The sequence below is a fragment of the Pan troglodytes genome, chromosome 7 (genome assembly GCF_028858775.2).
Source record: "Pan troglodytes isolate AG18354 chromosome 7, NHGRI_mPanTro3-v2.0_pri, whole genome shotgun sequence".
Lineage (NCBI taxonomy): Eukaryota > Metazoa > Chordata > Mammalia > Primates > Hominidae > Pan > Pan troglodytes.
This window is the reverse complement of record NC_072405.2, coordinates 136299703-136322243: the sequence shown is the minus strand read 5'-3', so window position 1 is coordinate 136322243 and position 22541 is coordinate 136299703.

Here is a 22541-nt window from a genome sequence, read left to right as displayed (position 1 = left end):
ACACATTAAGACTTTAATCCACTTTTAATATATTTTTGTGTATCATATGAGGTGGATTTATTATATTACCTTTATATTTGGATAACAAATTATTCAAGCAAGATTATTGAACAGTCTACTCTTTTCCCATTGGCTTTAATGCTTCCTCTGTCATGCATCATATTTTCATGCTTTTGTATGGCTTTTTCTGGGTTCTTTATTATATTTCATTGCTATAGGCATATGTATAAATTCTTGTAACAATATTCCACTTGATTATTATATGTCATAATACATTTTGATATTTGATAATGAGGCTTATTATAAGACTTATATAAGTTATTACATAACTTTGTAATTCAATAAATTAGAGGTATTCTTTGGCCAGGATTTTTACCAGACACTTTTAATCTGAATACCAAGGGGAAAAGTTCATATCAGAAGAATTTTCTTAAATTAAGTTTTTGATTATTATGAGAAACAAACTCACCCATCCAAACCAAAGAATGAACTCAGAGCCCAGAGGATGGCAAAAGTGAGACTTTCAATGACGGTCTTGCAAGATCGGGGATCTAACGGGCAGGCACATGTAACACAGTTACAACAAGCAATTTATCCCCTAGTGCACTGGTCCCTCCCCTGGTTCCTCTTAGGCTGAGTCCTATGGGGTCACAGTCTTCCTGGATGTCACCTATCGATAGTTAGGTAGGGGCTGTAGGTGCTTTCTTTAGGGTTGTCTTGCTGCATTTTGTTGCAGCCCACAATGCACCGCAATCCTAGTCAGCTCAGGGGTTTTTCAAGTATTTGACTTATGACCTAAGTATCTGGGCAGGCTGATAAGAACAGACAAACTGAGCTATTTTGCAGGCTAGTAAACTTTCATCTTGGATGGAACTTCTTTGGCTCAGGTGAGGGCAACTAAGAGGTGACGGGGGGCGGGGGGGGGGTGGGGGGTGGGGAGGCCTAAAAAGCAGGCATTGAATATCCAAGCAGGGGCCTAGTATATCCTATTTTTTATGTATCTTGCTGACCTAAACCGATTCAAGGCACTTTGTCTTGGAAATGGACCACTGTATACATTATTTCCTTCAATTCCCTCCTCTTTTTCTTTTTACTCCTTTTGGTCCCATTTTCACATTTATTTTTGCATCCTTTGGTCCTCAAATCGTTTCAAGAACTGTTGACTTTCTTCATTATAAGAGAGTAGATGTGATTTGGTTTCTAATAATTGTTGATACATTATGGGCATTTGTTGATGGCTGTTTCAATTAATTTTGGGGTTAACCCTGTAACACAGGGGACACAGGGGATAATGTAACACCCTACAGCTGTCAGGATTTCAGCCACTATTATAAGGGAGGTTAAAATGGAGGCTACCATTCCTTTCCATTTCCCAAACCATCTCTCTAGTCAATCAGTAAATGGGTCATCAATTCTGACATTTTCCACCAATTCATTGGCTAAAGTTGTTAATCCTTATAATGTCTTTGTGATGTTTCCATCTGGGGCCATATTGTTAGGAATGAAAGTGCAACACTTTCCACCCAGCATGATGCATATGCCACATTTCTCTGCTAAGATTATGTTTAGTGCAAGTTTGTTCTCCCAGGCCATTTGGTTGGTGGCATTTAACTGGCTAGCCACCCCTTTGAGAGCGTTTTGAGTATAGTTGATGAATCTTTGTTGATTATAAAAGATGTAATTAATTTAATTCATATTTTTATTAATAGTCGACCACCAGAATAGTGCTGATTTAAACCCAGCAGCTATTTGGCTTCAGGCCTTAAATTTATTAGGTACTCCTTTAGGGACTTCTATTGAGTCAATATAAATGTTGGGATTAAAATAATTTGTTAGATCTCTCCGACTTCGGTGGCCATGTGGATTCTTGGGGATTTTATGGAATGCCAGGGTGAATGGAATGGCCAATTGAACTAAGGCACAAGTCCCAGCCCAACTGGACAGTAACAAGTTACGGAGGTTCCTCTTTCCACAATACCACCAGACATCAGCTCAGGGTATATGAAGAGCCAAGTAGTTGCCTTTTTTTTGACTCACCAGTAATGTTTCAGATGTGGGTACAACTTGAGAGTCCTCCCATGGGCTTATTGAACTCTGCCCCCTGCCTAGAGAGACAAGAGGAGTGGTTTATATTCCCTATGGAGAACAAGGGGATTGCTCTAGGGTCTGATCTCTGCAAGACGGGAAAGAACAACAATAGACTTTTGCAAGCCTCATTTCCCCATGCATCCCTGTCCTGGTATAGGGCCAACATGCAACGCATTCCATCGGGATTGGTATCCCATCCTAGGGGAAATGGAACCACCTGTGCCCTGAGGCTGCCCAGCGGAGCATGCATAACAGTCGCTCTTATTCAGAGCTAGTACCGAAAATTTGACCCATTCAACCCAGGCATTTACGTCCCCCAGTCCAGTCTCAATTTCTAAAATCTGCCTCAAGTCAGTTACCTTAATTATTTTTACTCTCTTAGGGTCATTGTCTGGTGGGTTAAAGGAAGTAGTGGGACCAGGAGTTATAGTAACCCTGGGTGGGCTCAGGGTGGAGTTGGTGACTAGCCTAAAAGCCAACTCTCCCACGGGATCCATTTCCTGAGACATTTATTCCTAATCCATACCTCCAAGGTTCCTGGTCTAGAGTAGCTGGATTGTTTATGGTAATTGATATAGGATTGCATTCTAAATTTCTACAGTTAGGTGGCATGGGGCCCTTATACAAATGTATTTTATTCTTTAAGGGTTTGTTTTGGGAAGAATGGCTTACCCAGCCTCCAAATTGAGTGGTCCACAAGACCTCATTCCAGCTAGAATGGGGCTTTCCCCAGTAACAACCTGTTTCAGGATAGATATTTGTTTGTTTGTGACAGCTGTCTTTGGTTCCCTAAATTCCCGAAATGTAAGAATTGGCAGGCATTGAACTTTATGGTCTGGGGGATGGGGGTTCTAGTTACGTTGACTATTACTTTGATTGGATATTATTCTTCTACCGGGCTCCATCCAACAATTGTGAACCCTCTTACCCCTGGTAGTAGAATTAATCCCAACTACATCCACTTCCAATGACAGAGCCTGCTCATAGCTTCCTTCTAGGTTTTCCTTAGAGTTAGCTTTAAGGGTTCTTTAAGTCATCTATACACTTCCCATTCACCCATTTCTCTTCCTTCCAGGGGTTCTTTTATCAGTCACTTGACCTGAGTGTAATGCGTCCACCCCCATTCAGCTGTTCATACAGCTGTCTCAGAGATCAGGAGCACTTGATAGGGACCTTCCCAGCTTGGGCAGAGCTTGTCTTCTTTCCAAGTCTTAATTAGCACCTAGTCGCCAAGCTGAAAGTGGTAAACCATGGACTCAAGAGGCAGGGTTTGAGTGAGAGGTCCTTTCAACCTAAGGGATGACAGGGTGGAGGATATGGCCAGTATATAATTTCTTACAAAGTGGTCTTTCGTTTCCATAGTAGGAAAGTCAGTAGTCCTACCTAAATATAGGAGTCCATATAATAACTCATGAGACAATCCCACATCTTTCCTTGGGGCGGTCCTAATCCTAAGAAGTGCTATTGGGAGACATTAGGTCCAAGGTATTTTAGTTTCTAAGATTAGTTTAGTAATATGTTTTTTGAGAATCTGATTCATTCTTTCTACTTTTCCAGAGGAGGAGGGATACCAAGGGGTGTGGTAATCCCATCTAATATGTTAACCTACCGTAATTCCCCTTAGCACCCTTGAGGTAAAGTGGCTCCCATTGTCTGAATCAATATTTTCTACCAGGCCAAATCTGGGTATAATTTGTTCTAAGATTATTTTTATCACATTCCGGGGGGTGGCATTTGGGAGGGAGAAGGCAGCCAGAGAGGTGGTTTACCATTGCCAGTAGATACTTTTGTCTCCCTATTTTGGGTGTTTCTGTAAAATCTATCTGAATGCTTTGAAATGGCCTTAACCTAGGAGGTTTTCCTCTGGTAGTCTGTTTTTTAACTACCTTTTTGTTTATTTTCTGGCTGCTCACATAACCCCCACACACTTGTTTAGCAAGTGTATAAATCTCTATACACCCATAATTCTTAAGCTTTGTATTACACATCAGCTGAGGACCCCAGTGACTTTCCTTATAGAGTATGGACATTAGTTTTCTCATTATGGGTTTGTTTATCATTTCTCTCCCATCAGGGAGCACCCACCTCCCATCCTCAGTTTGAGTGGCCCCTATCTTGCCCAGCTCTTCCTCCTCCTCCTTAGAAAATTGGAGTTTTAATACCACCTTAGGGATATCTAGGATTGGTCCAAACAGTTTAACTTTTTCCTCCAGGGAGACTTCCTTAGCAGCTTTATTTGCCAGCCTATTTTCTGCAGCTTCTATACTGTTTCCTTTCTGATGGCCATTTACATGAACTATGGCTACCTCTGCTGGAAGCAGGAGGTTTTCCAAAACTTGTTTGACTAGTTTCCCATGTACCAATTCTTTCCCCCTGCTATTTGTTAGGCCCTGCTCTGTCCAGATTTTTCCAAAGGTGTGTACTACTCCATAGGGATATTTGGAATCAGTATATATAATGCCTTTTTGGCCTTCTAGGAGCTTTAGGGCCTAGTTAAGAGCATGTAATTCACAGGTTTGGGCTGGCCAGTTATTGGGCAATCTACCTTTTTCACATAAGGATTGTTTGTTTCCATCAGTGACAGCAAAGCCATCGTGTCTTTTACCGTTTATCACTCGGGATGACCCCTCCACAAGCAGCCTTATCCCATAATATAGTGGAGTTCCTCTAAGGTCTGGTCTACCTTTGGTTTGACATTCTATGATATCTAAATAGTTATGATCTGATGCCTCCTCATTCTCCTCTCCTGTCCATAAGAAACTGGCTGGATTCAAGCAAGTATCTGTTGTTAAAACCAAATTATCTTTTTCTAGTAATATGGCTTCATGTTTTAAACTCCGGGAATCAGTCAGCCATCTCCCAGCTCTTTGATTTAATATATTCCTGACCCGATGTGGGGTGCTTACTACCAGGGCCCTGCCGAAGGTCAGCTTCCGACTCTCCTCTACCAGCAGGGCCGTGGCAGCTACTGCTTACTTGCGTTTTTGTCTCTTTGTCTCCCGTCTTTTATGGTCTCTCTCTCTCCCTCGCTTCTTCTTGTACTTTACTTTTTCTTCCTCTTACGTTATCTTTCTTTTCAATCTCACCTTCTGTGTCTCTCTTTGATCTCCGTCTGCCCCAGTCCCTCTCTCGCTTATTTTCTTCTTCTATCTCTCTCTCTGTCATCTCATTTTCTTTCTCCCTCACACTCGTTTCTTCCTCTTTCTCTCTCTCTCTGGCCCTCTACCTTTGCTGTTTCCTCTCCTTTCTCTTTCTGACTTCCCTTCTTACTTTTTGCTTTTCCTCCCTTTCCCAGTTTCTCTTTTCTTTCTTTCTTTTTTTAACAAAAACCTTTTGAGCTTCCCTCAGTAATCCCTTAATCCGTTATTTCATCCATTAATCTTTTGCAGTGTCTTAGTAATATCAGGACAGCTTTTAGTCACAAAATTAACCTTTAAAAGGCTTTGCCATACTGGGTTCTCTGGATCTAACCTTGAATATTTTCTCATTTGATCCCTGAGCCTCTGCAGAAGCAGAAAGGGAGACTCCTTTTGTTGTTGTTGTTGTATCTCAAATGCTTTGGAGACATGATGTGTCCTAGGAGTGGACTTTTTAATCCCTTAGTTCCCTTAGGTCCTGCATTTGGGTCTGATCTCTGGGGTTATTGTTATCCCATCTGGGATTTGCATTTTGGAATTTCTACTCAGCTGACAGTACTCCTTGCCTGGGAGGATGCTGTCTCTCCCAAATGTTCATGGTTGCCCTTCTAATCATTCCCCTCTCTTCCTCAGTAAATAGAATATTTATGATTGACAGCATCTCAGCCCAAGTATAAAATCTGAGTCCTAAAAAATTGATCTAGCTGCTCTGCTAAAACTAGGGGATCTTCCAAGAGTGGCATCATTTCCTTTTTAAAACTCCTAACCTCAGTAATTGTTAGAGGTGCACTCACAAATTCAACTCCTCCCTGTCCCATAGGGACTTCTCTAAGAGGGTACATGTTAGACATCTGCTGTTTAGAGGGGATAGGGAAATTCTCAGTGTCCTTCTTACATTGTTCTAATTCTTTCCTCAAGTTTGGATAGGAATCTAAGAGAGCATTGGGTTTACCTCCTTCGGCCGGGCGTGGTGGCTCACGCCTGTAATCCCAGCTCTCAGGGAGGCAAGAGGCTGGAGGATAGCTTGAGCCCAAGAGTTCGAGACCTGCCTGGGCAATATAGCGAGACCCCATTCTCCAGAAAAAGGAAACAAACAAACAAACAAACAAAAAAGACAGAAAAAAAAATTAGTGTAACTCCCCTCCTTCATGACCCCCAGATTCCTCTTCCTCTCATCTTCCTGTTGTGCCCTGATCTCCATGTCTTCTACTTTGTGAGATGTATGGGGGTGGGGTCAAGCATTTTAGGGGATCCCAGGGCTTTTCATTGAGTGAGAGCTCTTTACTATGCTCTTTTTTTTTCTTCCTCTTCTTTAAGGGGGAACATGGGAGTTAATTCACCAATCCAACAAAGACTGTAACCCATCTCCTCTTGTGAGGATGGGGTTTTATCATTCACAGAGAGAATTAAAGTTTGGCACACTCAATCCTCATCTGAGCCAAACTTAGGCCAAAAGACTGAAAACTGATGAATGAGCTCTTTGGGCCAGCTAAAACAGCTATACTTTATCATCTTTTGTTTTTCCTTGTCGCTGGTTCAAGGGTTATCCCTCCAAACCTGTAGCATTCTCCCCAGTGGACTATTTGGGGGAATTTCAGAGGGAGTTTCTTTAGTTCCCTCTTTCCTTTGTTCCCTAGGCCTAGAATTCTTATTTCCCATTTTCAGTTAGTCTCTGTGTCTGAGTGTTTCCCTGTATATTCACTGCCATGCCACTGGAGGTCTCTTGCACACCCAAGAATCACTTCATCCATCTCGAGCCATTTCCCTCGCAGGAGTACGGAACCATGGATTGGGACTCCGCACTCGCTTCGTATCTTAGATACATCTCAGTCACACACACTTGACCTCCGAAAATGCCCAACCACCAAGGCAGTGCTTACAGTCCAATTTTCCTACCTTGGCTCATGCACAAGGTTGCCTGGTTGCTGCAGTGCCTGCTTTTCTCCCTGTGTCACTTCTGTTGTCTCCTGAATAACAGTCTCAGGTTTGTCTATGGCTTATGTGGGGAGCCGGGACACAAGGAGAGAGTAGGCCACCTAAATCAAGTGGGACGAGTCTCCCCTCTCAGCCAGAGTCCCACTGCATGAAGGCACAGAGTTCCCCTTACTGGCCACCAGGTTGTGAGAAACAAACTCACCCATCCAAACCCAAAGAATAGACTCAGAGGCCGGGCGTGGTGGCTGATGCCTGTAATCCCAGCACTTTGGGAGGCCAAGGCAGGCAGATCGTGAGGTCAGAGGTTCGAGACCAGACTGACCAACATGGTGAAACCCCGTCTCTACTAAAAATACAAAAATTAGCTGGGCATGGTGGCACATGGCTGTAATCCCAGCTACTCAGGAGGCTGAGGCAGGAGAATTGCTTGAACTCGGGAGGCAGAGGTTGCAGTGAGCCAAGATTGCACCACTGAACTCCAGCCTGGGTGACAGAACAAGACTCTATCTAAAAATAAATAAAAACAAACAAACTAACTAACAAAAACCCAATGGGCTCAGAGAACAGCTAAAGTGAGACTTTTAATGATGGTCTTGCAAGATTGGGTGTCTGATGGGCAGGCACATGCAACACGGTTACAACAAGAAATTTATCCCCTAGTGTGCAGGTCCCTCCCCAGATTCCTCATAGGCTGAGTACTGTGGGGTCACAGTCTTCGTAGACGTCACCTATCAGTTGCTGGGTAGGGGCTTTATGTGTTTATTTTAGGGTTGTCTTGCTACATTTTGTTGCAGCCCACAATGCATTGCAATCCTACTCAGCTCACGGGCTCTCCAGGTATTTGACTTATGACCTAAATAGCTGGGTAGGCTGATAAGCACAGACAAAGCAAGCTATCTTGCAGGCTAGTAAACTTTTATCTTAGACTAAATTTCTTTGGTTCGGGTAAGGGCAACTAAGCAGGAGGGGAGGAGAGCTGACAAGCAGGCGTCAGCTATCCAAGCAGGGACCTAGTATATCCTATTTTTTCTGTAGCTTGCTGACCTAAACCAACTCAAGGCACTTTGCCTTGGAAATGGACCAATGTATACATTATTTCCTTCAATTATTAATGATTCAGAACATCTATCAAACTCAATCTCCAAAGTCTAATGTACTTTGTTTTCATCTATTTGTCTTTTTCCGCACATTTCTGGAAAGCAAATAATTTTATCCCTCACATTTCTGATCTGATATATTGTACTTTAAAATTGGCTTTCATTTTCTCCATGACAGATTTTAACCTCATCTCATTTGTATTTCCTGTACCCTTCTTTACCCCTTCTACCTCCACTTTGCAATATCTTCCCTTATAGTTCCCAGTCAGCCTATTGTCTCCTAAGGCATTCTGCACCTGTCTCATAGCACTTTCTCTCCACATTCTATACTGACAATTCCTAACAGATTCTAAAATTTCAATTCTGAGCCCTACAGTAGATAGTTTTCAAATAGATACTTCTCCTTACAGTTCAGGACCTTCTCCTCAACTTATTCTCTATTACTTTTCATGGGCACTGCCTGGGCATTCATCTCAAATGAGATGAGGTTTGGAGAGTCATCAAGAGTCAGTGTTTGCTGACAGGTAGGACATATGAATTTCCAGGGCTCTGGCTGATATCATTCTCACATCCACACCCACTGAACAAGCTACTCATGTCAGCTTCTAGCACAGTTGCTGAAGATAACAGATAATTCATCTAATGGCGCTCACCTGCACTGTAGGCAGTAGAAGGGCATGTGGTTTCCTCCTGGCTCTATTGCTTGTTTCTTATTTTTCTTTTTGTACTTTAAATGAATTGAATTTATTAAAATTTGTCATCTCCAGCATACTCTTCTCACTAAACTTTTAGTTTCAGGTTAATAGCAGTCATGTCCAGTGGACTTTGACATCTGCATATCACACCTCAAAAGAGTAGTCTATGCTCTCTCTCTCTTCAGTTTCCTTTAAGATAAAGAGAATTTAGTTACTGCAGTCCCATTTCAGTAGCTCATAATTTACTGAAGATAGATGCCTATTAATTTTCCTTGGAAGCTGAATTCGTGGGAAAATGCTCAATATGTTTGGAAGGTTAATTATGATTTAGCAATCTTTTCATCTCCCCTAAGAAATGTATATAGTTAGACAGTGAAGCAATAAAAGCAAATGTCTGCACAGCAGATACTGAGAGACATGAAGACCACAGGGGTAATATGGAGCTAACATGCTTTTGCTTAAAGAATCAACTATAGCTGTCCTGTCTTTAAAGGCAGGTAGTTTACCTGATCAGTTAGTCTCCCTTGTAGCTACCCTGAACATATCTTCAAGTTTAGTGACAAGGGGTGGTAAAGTTGTGTTTCAAGAATACTTCCGCATGGAAAGGTGGTATGTAGATCCCTTCTATTGGTTTTGAAACCTAGATTGTTCTTTCCCTAAAGTGGTTCTCCCACATTACCCAGTGAGCCCTTAAAAGCTAATACTGTATCTTATTCTTCTTTGTAAATTACATCCTTGGCACAGACTAGGTATTCCAGTGCATCCAAAATGTTTTTGAATATGGAAATTAATAAACAACGTTAAAAATCTGGGAGTTCATAGTATTTGTTAAATAAATAAATAAATTTGTCATTTATTACACAAAAAGTATTTTCATCCCTCCTCTTCCCCACCTACAGGCTACAGCCTGCCTCCATTTTCAGAATCCATCACTATATGAAATACATTTCATTAGCTTATTTGTTCTCTATCATACTCCTACACTATAACTTCCATTAGGGAAGGGAGTTATGCCTAATTTGTTCATTGCTAAGGACAGTCTGGCATATAATGAATGTACAATAAATATATGTCAAGCCAATAAACATAAGAATAAAGAAATAAATGCTGGAAGAACCTTAATCTCTCAGTAGTCAGGACTTAGCAACAAGTCACTCTTACTACTTTTTTGGTCCATAAATCTTGCCCTAGTACTTGAGTTTCCACCTCTTCCACTCTCTTCTATATTACAATTTTATTTTTGACTTGGTGAGGCGAAGAGACAAGTTTCTGGGGGCCCAAAGTTTATGTGTTGGGGGAGGTTCTGCTTGTTATAAAAGTTACAAATATAAAATTAGAAAATTAAAAATTGATTTATAATTAGAAAAGAAAAAATTACCAATTTATAAATTCTGGAAATAAATTGCAGGAGACAAGCATAGTTTTTAATTTCCTTTAGTTACCTCATGAAACAGACCAACTAGAGTAGCCAACACAAAAAAAAATTACAAAAATATTGAACAGAACAAGATTTCCTAAGAACAATTTGGAGAAGATAGGAACCAATTACCAATAGATTCAAGACCCAAATTGTAGGAAGAAACAGAGGGAGGGCAAGGTATTGTGTTGTCCCCAAGAGTTTAAGAACCCCCAAATCCCCAAGAGGTACTCACAGGACTGGAAAAAACTATCATCTATCTATCTATCTATCTATCTATCTATCTATCTATCCATCCACCTGTATTAGGCTGTTCCTGCATTGCTATAAATAAATACCTGAGCCTGGGTAATTTATAAAGAAAAGGTTTAATTGGTTTACAGTTCTGCAGGATTTATAAGAAGCATGGTGCTGGCATCTGCTCAGTTTCTGGTGAAGTCTTATGGAACTTTCAATCATGGCAGAAGGCAAAGGGGGAATAGGCATGTCACACAGTGAAAGCAGGAGCAAACAAGAGAGAGAGAGTCCAAGGGGAGGTGCCACACATTTTAAAATGACCAGATCTTGTGTGAACTCACCACCATGAAGACAGCACGAAGTCAGGAGGGATCCTCCTCCATGATCCAAACACCTCCTACCAGACCCTACCTCCAGCACTGGGGATTAAAATTCAACCTGAGATTTGGGAGGGGACAAATATCCCAACTATGTCACTATCTATCTATCTCTCTCTCTATCTATTGACATCTATCTATCTATGCAAGCATCATATACGTAATTAAAAATAAAAAACTAAAGTAGAATTAAACATAATAATAGGCTGAGCACTTTTATAAAAAGAAAAAAACATGTTCACAATGCCTAATGGGATAAATCAAAACTATACTGAGCACAGTTCAGCAACACAGCAAAATCAAATAGAACGAAAAAGTATTAAAGGTGTACAAGGACTAAACAACAAAATCAGTAAAGTAGAATTACATAATTATACATAAAGAGATACAGTTACATCTTGGAGAAATTGCAGGCTTGGTTTCAGACCACCAAATAAAGCAAATATCATAATAAAGTATGTAACCTTTTTTGGTTTTCCAGTGTTCATAAAAGTTATGTGTACACTATATTGTAGTTTATTAAGTGTGCAATAGCATTGTGGCTTTAAAAAGTAAATATCTGAATTAAAAATATTTTATTGCTAAAAAAAAGAGAAACCTACCAATGATCATCTAAGCCTTTTATTCTCAGCCTTTAGTGAGTCAAAATCATTTTGCTGGTGGAGTGTCTTGCTTCTTGTCCATGGCTGCTGACTGATCAGGGTAGTGGTTACTGAGGGTTGGAGTGGCTGTGGCAATTTCTTTACATGAGACAATGATGAAGTTTGCCACATTGATTGACTCTTCCTTTCATGAAAGATTTTTTGTACTGTGTAATGCTGTTTGACAGGATTTCATCTACAGTTGAACTTATTTCAAAATTATAATCAGTCTTCTCAAACTCTGCAGTTGCTTGATCAACTAAGTAGATGTAATATTCTAAATCCTTTGTCATTTCAACAATGTTTCCAGCATCTTCACCGAAAGTAAATTCCATCCCCAAACAACTGCTGTCTTTGCTCACGCATAAGAAACAACTCCTCATCCACCCAAGTTTTATGAGATTGCAGCAACTGAATCACATCTTCAACCTCCACTTCTAATTCTAGTTTCCTTTCTGTTTTTACTGCATCTGCAGTGACTTCCTCCACTGATATCCTGAACCCCTCAAAGGCATATATCAGTGTTGGAATCAACTTCTTCCAGACTCCTGATAACGCTGCTATTTTGACCTCCTCTCATGAATTACAAATGTTTTTATTGGCATCTAGAATGGTGAATTTTTTCCAGAAGGCTTTCAATATACTTTGCCCAGATCCATCAGATCAATGTCTATGGCAGCTGTAGCCTTTTGAAATGTATTTCTAAAATAATAAGATTTTGAAAGTTAAAATTACTCTTGGATCCATGGACTACAGAATGGAACAGATCTCCTTGTACTTCCCCATCAGAACTCTTGGATAACCAAGTTCATTGTCAATGAGCAGAAATATTTTGAAAGAAATCTTTTGAGCAGCAGTTCTCAACAGTGGGCTTAAAATATTCAGTAAACCATGCTGTAAACAGATGTGTTCTCACCCAGACTTTGTTGTTCTATTTAGGGCACATACAGAGTAAATACAGCGTAATTCTTCAGGCCCTAGAAATTTTGAAATGGCAAATGACCATTGGCTTCAACTTAGTCACCAACTACAGTAGCCCTATCCTTTGAAGCGGGGCTTCAGAGAGCATCAGCCTGTTCTTTGAGAAAGGCAGCAAATCCTTTGAAACTTAGAAGCGAGGCATGGACTTTTCTTTAGCTATGAAACTTCTAGGAACCATCTTCTTCCAATATCAAGTGGTTTCATCTACATTGAAAATTTGTTGTTTAGAGTAGCCACCTTCATCAATTATCTTAACTAGATGTTCTGGATAACTTGCTGCAGCTTCTACCTAAGCACTTACTGCTTCACTTTGCACTTTCCTATTATAGAGATTGAGTATTTCCTCAAACTTCATGAACTTATCTCTGCTAGCTTAAAACTTTTGCAGCTTCCTCACCTGTGTTAGCCTTCATAGAGTTTAAAAGAGTTAGGGCCTTGCCCTGGATTAGGCTTTGGCTTAAAAAAATGTTGTGGCTGATTTGCTCTTCTGTCCTGGCCACTAAAACTTTCTCCATATCAGCAATAAGGCTGTTTTGCTTCTTATCATCATGTGTTCTACTTGCCTATTGGAGTAGCAATTTTGATTTTCTTCAAGACTTTTGCCTTTGCATTCACAATTTGGTTAATTTTTTTATGCAGGAGGCCTAGTTTTCAAGTTTATCTTGGCTTTTGTCATGCCTTTCTCACTAAGCTTAATCATTTCTATCTTTGGATTTAAACTGAGAGACATGCAACTCTTCCATTCACTTGAACACTTAGAGATCATTGTAAGGTTATTAATTAGCCTAATTTCAATACTGCTGTCTCAGGGAATACAGAGGCTGGAGGAGGGAGAGAGAGATGAGGGAATGGCAGGTCAGTGGGACAGGCAGAACATACACATTTATCTGTTAAATTCCCTGTTTTATTTGGATGTAGTTCATGGCTACCAAAAGCAATTATAATAGTAACATTAAAGATCACTGATCACAGATTAACATAACAACTGTGATAATAACGAAAAGGTTTGAAATATTGTGAGACTTTCAAAATGTGACACAAAGACACAAACTGAGCACATGCTGTTGGAAAAATGGCACCAAACTTGGTCAATGCAGGGTTGCCACAAACCTTCAATTTGTTAAAACAAAACAAAACACTGTAGCACAATATCTACAATTGTATACTTTTATCTGAAGCACAATAAAGTCAAGTGCAATAAAAATGAGGTATGCCTATATCTGCTCTATCTATCTATATATATAAAATCAACCCTGCTAATCAAGAATACCTATTTTTAAATGCATATGAATCAGTCATGAAAATTGGCATTCCTTGATCTACCAAAAAACCTCAATAAATTCCAGGCACTAGAAACAATACAAATACTATTCTCTGACATTATGCAATAAAATAAAAAATTAATTAAAATAAAAAAGGTCTTTTTATATGAAAAAATATTTAGAACTCAAATTAAAAAAAATAAATTAAAAACTTTTAAAAGGGGTGCCTGGGCCAGTCACAGTGGCTCACACCTGTAATCCTAGCACTTTGGGGGGCCAAGGCAGGCAGATCACTTGAGCCCAGGAATTTAAGACTAGCATGGGCAACATGGCAAAACACTATCTACACAAAATACAAAAATTAGCCAGGCGTAGTGGCCTGGGCCCACAAGGTCGAGGCTTCAATGAGCCACGATTGTGCCACTGCACTCCAGCCAGGGTAACTGGGTGAGACCCTGAAAAAAAAAAAAAGAGGGGGGTTGTCTATTAAATAACTCAGGACAAAGTTTATTTAAAAAAACAAAATTGGGCACTTTCTCAAAATTAATGATTGTGGAAACAAAGTATATCCAGATGTGTGGAATATGGCTAAAAGATCTATAAAGTGAAAATGTCTATTAAATACCTTTATTAAAAATAGAAATAAATGTAAATTAATCAAACTTACCACAAAGAAAGATAAGCATGCAAAATAACAAATATTAATAGATATAAAGATTTTTTCTGTAAAGATAATAGCAAATTTAATAAACTAGAAAACAAAAAAAGTAGAATACATAAATATATCCAAAAAGAATTCTTTTAAAAATCTACAAAATTAAAAAAAAATACTGCCTAACCTATTTCAAGAGAAAAGGAGCAAGCCAAATACACATTTCAGAAATGACAGGTAAAAATAGCCATAAAAAGCAGAAAATGAATACATCAAAAAACTACTTTGCCTAGTTTTATATAATTTTTTTTAAATTTCAGTAGCCTTAGAGGTACAAATGGTGTTTGGTTACATGGATGAATTGTACAGTGGTAAGGTCTGAGATTTTAGTGCACCCATGACCTGGGTAGTGTACATGGTATCCAATAGGTAGTTTTTTGTCCTCATCCCCGCTACCCCCTCCCAAATTCTGAGTCTCCAGTGTCCACTACACCCCTCTGTATGTTTTTGTGTACCCAAAACTTAGCTCTCACTTATAAATGAGAATCTGTGGTATTTGGTTTTCCATTCCTAAGTTACTTCATTTAGAATACTGGCCTCCGGTTCTATCCAAGTTGCTGCAAAAGACATTATATCATTATTTTTTATGGCTAAGTAGTACTCCATGATGTATGTATACCACATTTTCTTTACCAACTCATTGGTTGATGGGTGCTTAGGTTGATTCCATATCTTGGCAATTGTGAATTTTGCTGCAATAAATATATGCATGCAGGTGCCCTTTTTCTATAGTGACTTCTCTTCTTTTAGCTAGACACTCAGTAGTAGAATTGCGGGATTGAATGGTAGATCTACTTTTAGTTCTTTGAGAAATCCCCATGCTGTTTTCCATAGAGGCTGTACTAATTTACATTCCCACCAGCAGTGTATAAGCACTCCCTTTTCACCACATCCATGCCAATATTTTTTGTTTTTTTACTTTTTAGTAATGGCCATTCTGGCTGGGGTAAGGTACCAGCTCATTGTGGTTTTAACTGTCTTATGCAAATAAATTTAAAAGCTTAAGTCAAATGGATAATTTTTTTGAAAAATGTGACTTACTAAAAGTGACCCCAGTAGAGACAGAAAGACTAAGCTAATTACTGTACCTCAGGGGGAAAAAAAAATCAGAAAGTACAGTAGCTAAGAACACCTCCACAAAAATAAATGAATAAGAACCATGCCTAGAATTTTTAGAGACAGATCATTCCAAAGCTCTGTAAACTTTTTCAAAGTATAGAAAAAGAATTTGTTAAGACAAGTATAACTTTCATCCTAAAATCTAAAAATGTTAATGTTAAACAAAGAAAACTAAAGACCACTCCTACACATGAATGAGCATAGAAATTTCAAATAAAATACTATTGAGAATTGAATGAGAATTGAATCAAATTTTTCAGAACTTTTGATCATGTGAATGCAAGGGAGTTTCAACATTTAGAAATCAGTAAATATGGCTGGGTGCGGTGGCTCACACCTGTAATCGCAGCACTTTGGGAGGCTGAAGCAAGCGGATCCTGATGTCAGGAGTTCAAGATCAGCCTGGCTAACATGGCGAAACCCTGTTTCTACTAAAAATACAAAAATTAGCCAGGCATGGGGGCAAGTGCCTGTAATCCCAGCTACTCGGGAGGCTATGGCAGGAGAATCGCTTGAAACTGGAAGGCAGAGGTTGAGGTTAGCCGAGATTGTGCCACTGAACTCCCACCTGTGCGAAAGAGTGAAACTCTGTCTCAAAAAAAAAAAAAAAAAAAAGAAAAGAAAAAGAAAAAAAAGAAAAAGAAACCGGTAAACGTAACCCATCATATTTGTAGAGCTACACAGAAAAATTATGTAACATATCCATTGATGTCATTAGGTTGGTGCAAAAGTAATGGCAAAACCTAACATATATATTTAGCACTAACCTAATATATGGAAAATGTACTTTAGAAAATTCAACACCCATTTATAATAAAACATTAAATACAGTATAAACTGATGAGTAAATCTTTAACATAATAATATTGACCTTAGTCCCCAGACCAGCATCTTAATAGGAAACATTATAGGGTGCATAATTTTTCCTTTGAACTTAGGGAAAAGATAAGGATGCTTACTCTCTCCCCTATTTCTTAACATGACGGTGAAAGCATCAGTAGCCAAAGAAATGTGACAAAAGGAAGCAATTGGGGGAACAAGTTTTGGAAAGTAATATGTAAATCAATCACTGTTTACTAATGACATAGCTATAAATTAGGAAAATTCTCCTTGTCTCCTTTACAGTCTCTGCTGCTCCTGTCCATGCCATCAGCACACCCAAGCTCCGCCTTCTGCTTTAAAGCAGACCCTCTGGATTTAGCTTGGCAGTGGCAAGATAAAAGGAGCAAGAGCCCCAACTTGGCTGTGAAGCCCTAATTGCCTGCCAGAGCTTAAATTTGTTCTCCTAAATTATAGGATATCAGGCATTCCCTTGATTGTGTAATCTGGCAATTAACCCTTAGGAGTATAAACTTTCCAGTCAGTGTAAAGGAAGGAATGGTGAGTGGTAGGATTTCTGGATCTTCACCCGGAAAACTTAGTACCAAGTACGTCACAATTAGCTCTCAGAGATAATTGTATAGCTGCTGTAACAAACTGCCACAAACTCAATGGCTTAAAACAACACACATTTATCATCTTACAGTTCTGGTGGACAGAATCCTGTAAAGAGAAGCCTCGGCTAAAATCAAATTGTAGGCAAGGCCATATTCCTTCGGGAGGCTCTGGGAGAGAATCCCTTTCTTTGCCGTTCACTGCCCAGATTCCATGACTTGTGGTTTCTTCCTCCATCTTCAAAGTCAGCAAAGATGGGCAGGTCATTCCCACAAGGCCATCTCTTTGGTTCCTTCTCTCTTCTGCCTTCCTTTTCTGCTTATAAGAACCCCTGTGGTTACACTGCGTCTACCTGGATAATCTAGTATAGTCTCCACATCTCACAGTCAGCTGCTTAGCAACTGTAATTCCATCTGCAACCTTAATTTGCCTTTCTACGTAACCTGACACTCACAAATTTCAGGGATTGAGATGTGGACATCTTTGGGTGACCAATTATTCTGCTTACAGCAGGCTTTTAGAAGAGAGAGCCATAATTTCACAAATCAGGAATCTGAGATCAATAAAAGTAAAATGATCTGCCTAAAATCACACAGTTAGCTCTAATCTTGGTTGAATGTAGATTAGAATCAAATACTGCTATCTTTTAAACCAGAATAATATTCCCATAAAAGACCCAATACACATTAGATACTATAGCCCTCCTGCAATACAAAAATATACTACTCCATTGACAGTATAAAGAACATTTTAAAAGTTTAATACACAAGCAGATATTTGACATACACTTAGTTTTCAAATTGAAAATGTAATGCCTCATTAATGTTTTTAGTATACTAGGTGACAGTGAAGATGACAGCAACACAAATTACGGAATTGGGATTGTAATGAATATTCCTGCTAGCAAAATGAAAATCTGAGCCCTGATGTAAGAAGGAAGTTGTTCTTTTATTAAACATACATTGAATTTGCACGTGTAAAGGGATTTTCTATCACAGCACTGAAATTCAATGTTTGATCTTTAGGCTCAAATTTAAGCTGCTACACACTGCACTTACACATACACACACTTGCTTTTTTTTTATGTGAATAAATGTCTGGCCTTCTTTTTCTTGGAAAGGTCAGCGTTCTTCACTTTGGGAATGTCATTAGAGACACCTCTCCCTTTTTCAGTGAGGTGGCAGGGAATGTTAGTTCTTGGAACCACAGAAATTAAAGAGCAAGGGGAACCAGGGAGGTCATACATCATTCATCTGCATGACACTCAAGGACTGCCTTTTACAGACCTCTTCAGTGATTTGTTCCCTTCTATTTTGACTGCAGAAAAGCAAGGGTGCTGTCAACCTCATTTCGAAGGTTATTCCACATTTCTGTGTGTTAGGTGCTCTTTTCTCTCCATGTCTTTCTTCTTTTATTATAACCCAGTGCTCTTGGTGATTACCTTTCACTCGCATTCATACATTGCCTCATGAGCTTGTCTGCGTAGTTTTCATCCATGAAGATCACCAATTAGCTCTGCGTTCTATAAAGAGGTCTTCGGCCTCTTTGGAGAAAGATAAGGCTGGCAGAGAAAGGGAATTAGACTGACTCCATGGCTGAGTTTGGGGCCTGAGATTAAGAATCAATGAGATTGTTCTCTCAAGAACAAACTGTTCTTTCCTGCTCTGGTGTTGACTGAGGTTGGATACTTACACATCTCTGAAAATTTCAGGCTTTCTGAGCTCTGGGCATTATCCAGGGAGAAAAACAGTTGTGAATACGAAGGAGTGGAAAAGACTCTATGGGCTACTGGGAAAAATTCAACATAATTCTACTGCAGATCATGAGGTGCTTTTCTAAGCTCTGAAAGGATACCTTTAAGTTTAGAAGAAACAAAGGAAAGAACCCATTAGTTCCAACATGAGTAAGAGGAAGAGATGAGCAGGTGAGACGCTTTAGTGAAGGAGCAAAGTTCTTTAAGGGTAGCCACTGGCTTTTCATCATAATATCAGCACCCCAGAGGACTGTAGAGCCTTGAGTTTAGTAATCCTAGGAAGTTCAGTTCCATCCCCCATCCCCATCTGTGGAGAAAGTAGGTTTAATAGAAGGAAAAAGGACTTTGTAGTCATTTAAACCTTGGTTTGAAAATCACTCTAACACTCACGAGCTGGGGGGGTCTCAAAAGAAATGTAACCCTCCTTAGTCTCAATTATCTCATTAAAAACAGCAGCAGGCAGAGGTGTCCCACTTCCAGCTTGTTTTGCTGATGAGAAAATATGCAGGCACTTGGAATCAACCCACATAAAATCATGCAAATCTTAGGATTTCAATTTTAAAATATAGTAATTCTATTTATTGCTCTCTTTCTGCTTCCTCTGATTCTTCTCCCCTTCATAACAGGGAGAATAATAACCTATTATTAAAGGTAATAGAGTAAACGGAAGCATAGTTAAGATGAAAATAGCCTGTAGCCTGTAGACCACTGTGGAACCTTTCTAACTCTTTCCACTTTCTAACTCTTTCCACTGCCTCTGTTCATTCAGTTGCCATCAAGATGGTCCACTGCTACTTCCCACACTTAACTTTATATTCCACATTACCATATCAAACTTGATAAAAGTGTTTCTCAGCTCAAAATAAAAGCTCTTCAGCATGAAATTCAAATCCATCTACAATCTGGTCCCTGTCTACTTCTCCAGCTCAGAGATACAAGGCTATTTATTTTTTCATTCATTCAACAAATATTTATAGGCTACCTACTATGAGCAAGGTACTATAGTAGGTGTTAGGCAATTAAATTTGAAGATGTTGACAGAAAAAGAAGTGAAATGTAATTTTATAGATTTAAATTTCCATTATGCTCAGTTTATTTTCTAAAATAAATATGTATTACTGATATAATTATTTTTAAAAGCCATATCAGGTCTATAGTATCTCTGCTTTATTAATGAGGGCATCAAGACTCTGAAAAATTAAGTAAATTTTTCAAAATAAAACAGCATGGAAAAAGCCAAGTAGAATTTGAATTATATAATTTAAATTCTGCAGTTTTTGTTTTTGTGTTCCTTTGGACTTTAGCTTATTTTAAAAATGCTTTTTATCTGTATCTGCTCTAGTGGGTTTTAACAAAGACTTTTATGTTTTCAGAAATAATTTCTCTTACGTGACAATGAATCAAATATTTAAAGATGCTTTTTCCTACTTTCTGTATCCCAATAAAGGAAGTTTCTGCCTTAGCCAGAAACCATTGAATTATAGAATTGAGTAATGCAATTCTTGCATCTTTATAACTATTTTCTGGCCTAGAGTTTTTTATCCTTGGGACATTCAGAAGCATTATTTATATATGACATTTTGAGGTTGGTAACCCTCTTCAGAAATTTTCTTTCCTTCCAATGCAAAGGAAAAGAAACTCTCTTTGCGTACATTTTTCACCTCAAAAACTCTCAGGCATGTAATCAATTTTGACCCATTTGGGAACCGCTACATACACTGGAAAAAAAAATATGGCCTCGATGACCTTGGTAACAATTGCCCTAATTTTCAACCAAAACCAAGGAAGGTCTTAGGAATTTGAATCTCTTGTCAGAATGTTATCATTCATTATGTTGGCCAGGCTGGACAGTGACCTAACTGTTACAGAGTTTGTTTTGTTTTGATTTGTGTTCTTTGTCTTCTCGGGTTTTAGGATAGGGTAAGAACGTCATTTTCTTGCCAAGCAATGATGCAAATGACAAATCATAGGATAGGACTGTGACCTAAGATATTTTAAGAATACTGCCTTTCTCTTCTAGGAGTTTTTCTATTTGGGGACGTATTTTCATAATTCTTTCTCTAGGGGACAACATCTGACTAACACCCAAGGTTTCTGAGTCTCCTGAGCTCAAGTTCATCTTCTGTCTTCCTCTGGTGTTGGTTTTCCTTGGATGTTTAGCTATTCCATGTTGTGTGTTGAGTTTTTGGATTAGCATTTCCTGTCAGACGACCTGATACATCTCTGCAGTGTCAACTTGAAGGTAACCACAGAAGGTGCTGCTGAGGCCATCCTCACTGGGAATGTGAGGCATCTGAGGATGGCAGCCCACCACTTTCTCCTAAAGGGACCAGCCATCTGCGATAACCCCTTGGCAGTGCGCCTACAGCCTTTTACATCCAACCCAAGCTCCACAACCTCTGCATCCACCTAGAAATGCACATCGAGGTGAGGATACATGAATATACAGTCAAGTGCTGAGCTATTCCTAGTGGCAAAACCAATGAATCACTTTGCTGGTTGTCACAGAGTTGCTTTCTGCTCTGAGTATAGGCCATTCCCAGGGTGCAAGCATTTTTCTGCCAACTTCAATTTTGTTATCACACCTTTTAGGGTAGTTTTAGGCTGTGGTTGCAGTCTTCAACTCTATGTCTTTCATGGATTTCACACAATTCCGGGTCCATAGAATGACTCTTTTGTGTGCATCATGTACATGGACTTATTTATTTATTTACATGCCATTTTTATCGTTTTGTATTTGGAGCAAGAGTGGGATGCGAGAGCCTGTTTCAGTCTACCATCCTCAACAAATGAATTGAACATACGCTCTCAACTGTGGTGGGTTGAATATGGATTGAATGTTTTTGTTTCCTCCAAAACCCATGTTGACATTTAATCCCCAATGCAACAGTGTTGGGAAGTGGGGCCTAATGGGAGGTGTTTTGATCATGAGGGCTCTGGCCCATTAATGGATTAATGTCATTTTAAAGGGCTTGAGGGAGGGAGTTTGCTCTCTCTTGCTCTCTTGGCCTTCCACCCTTCACCATGGAATGACAAAGCAAGAGGGCCCTTGCCAGATGCTGGCTTCTTCATTTTCAACTTCCCAGCCTCCAGAACTATAAGATATAGATTTCCGTTCTTTATAAGTTACCCAGCCTGCAGTAATTTGTTATAGCAGCACAAAATGGACCAAGGCAATAGTATCCCCTAAAAGCTCACTTTCACCCAAAACCTCACATTGTCACTTTATTTGGAAATAGAGTTATTTACAGATGTAATTAAGGACCTCAAGATGAAATCACCCTGGGGTTAGGGTGAGCATTTAAATCCAATGACTGGCATCCTTATAAGAGGAGAGGACACAGAAAGATTTAGATACACAATGTGGAGGCTGCCGTGTGAAGTGAAGGCAGATTGAAGCGTCTACTAGCCAAAGAATGACAAAAATTGCTGACAACCATCAGAAACTGATATATGGTGGGCAAGCCCCAAAATTAGCTTAGTCCAGGAGGGTCCTTGGCTTTACTCAGGAAAGAATTCAAGAGCAAGCCAGTGGTGGAAGAAAGCAGGTTTACTGAAATGGCAGTCCATAGCGGAATGGCTGTTCCTTCCATAACTGGGCTAAGCCCTTGGCAGTGCACCTACAGTAGCAGTGTACAGCAAAGTGGCTGCTCCAT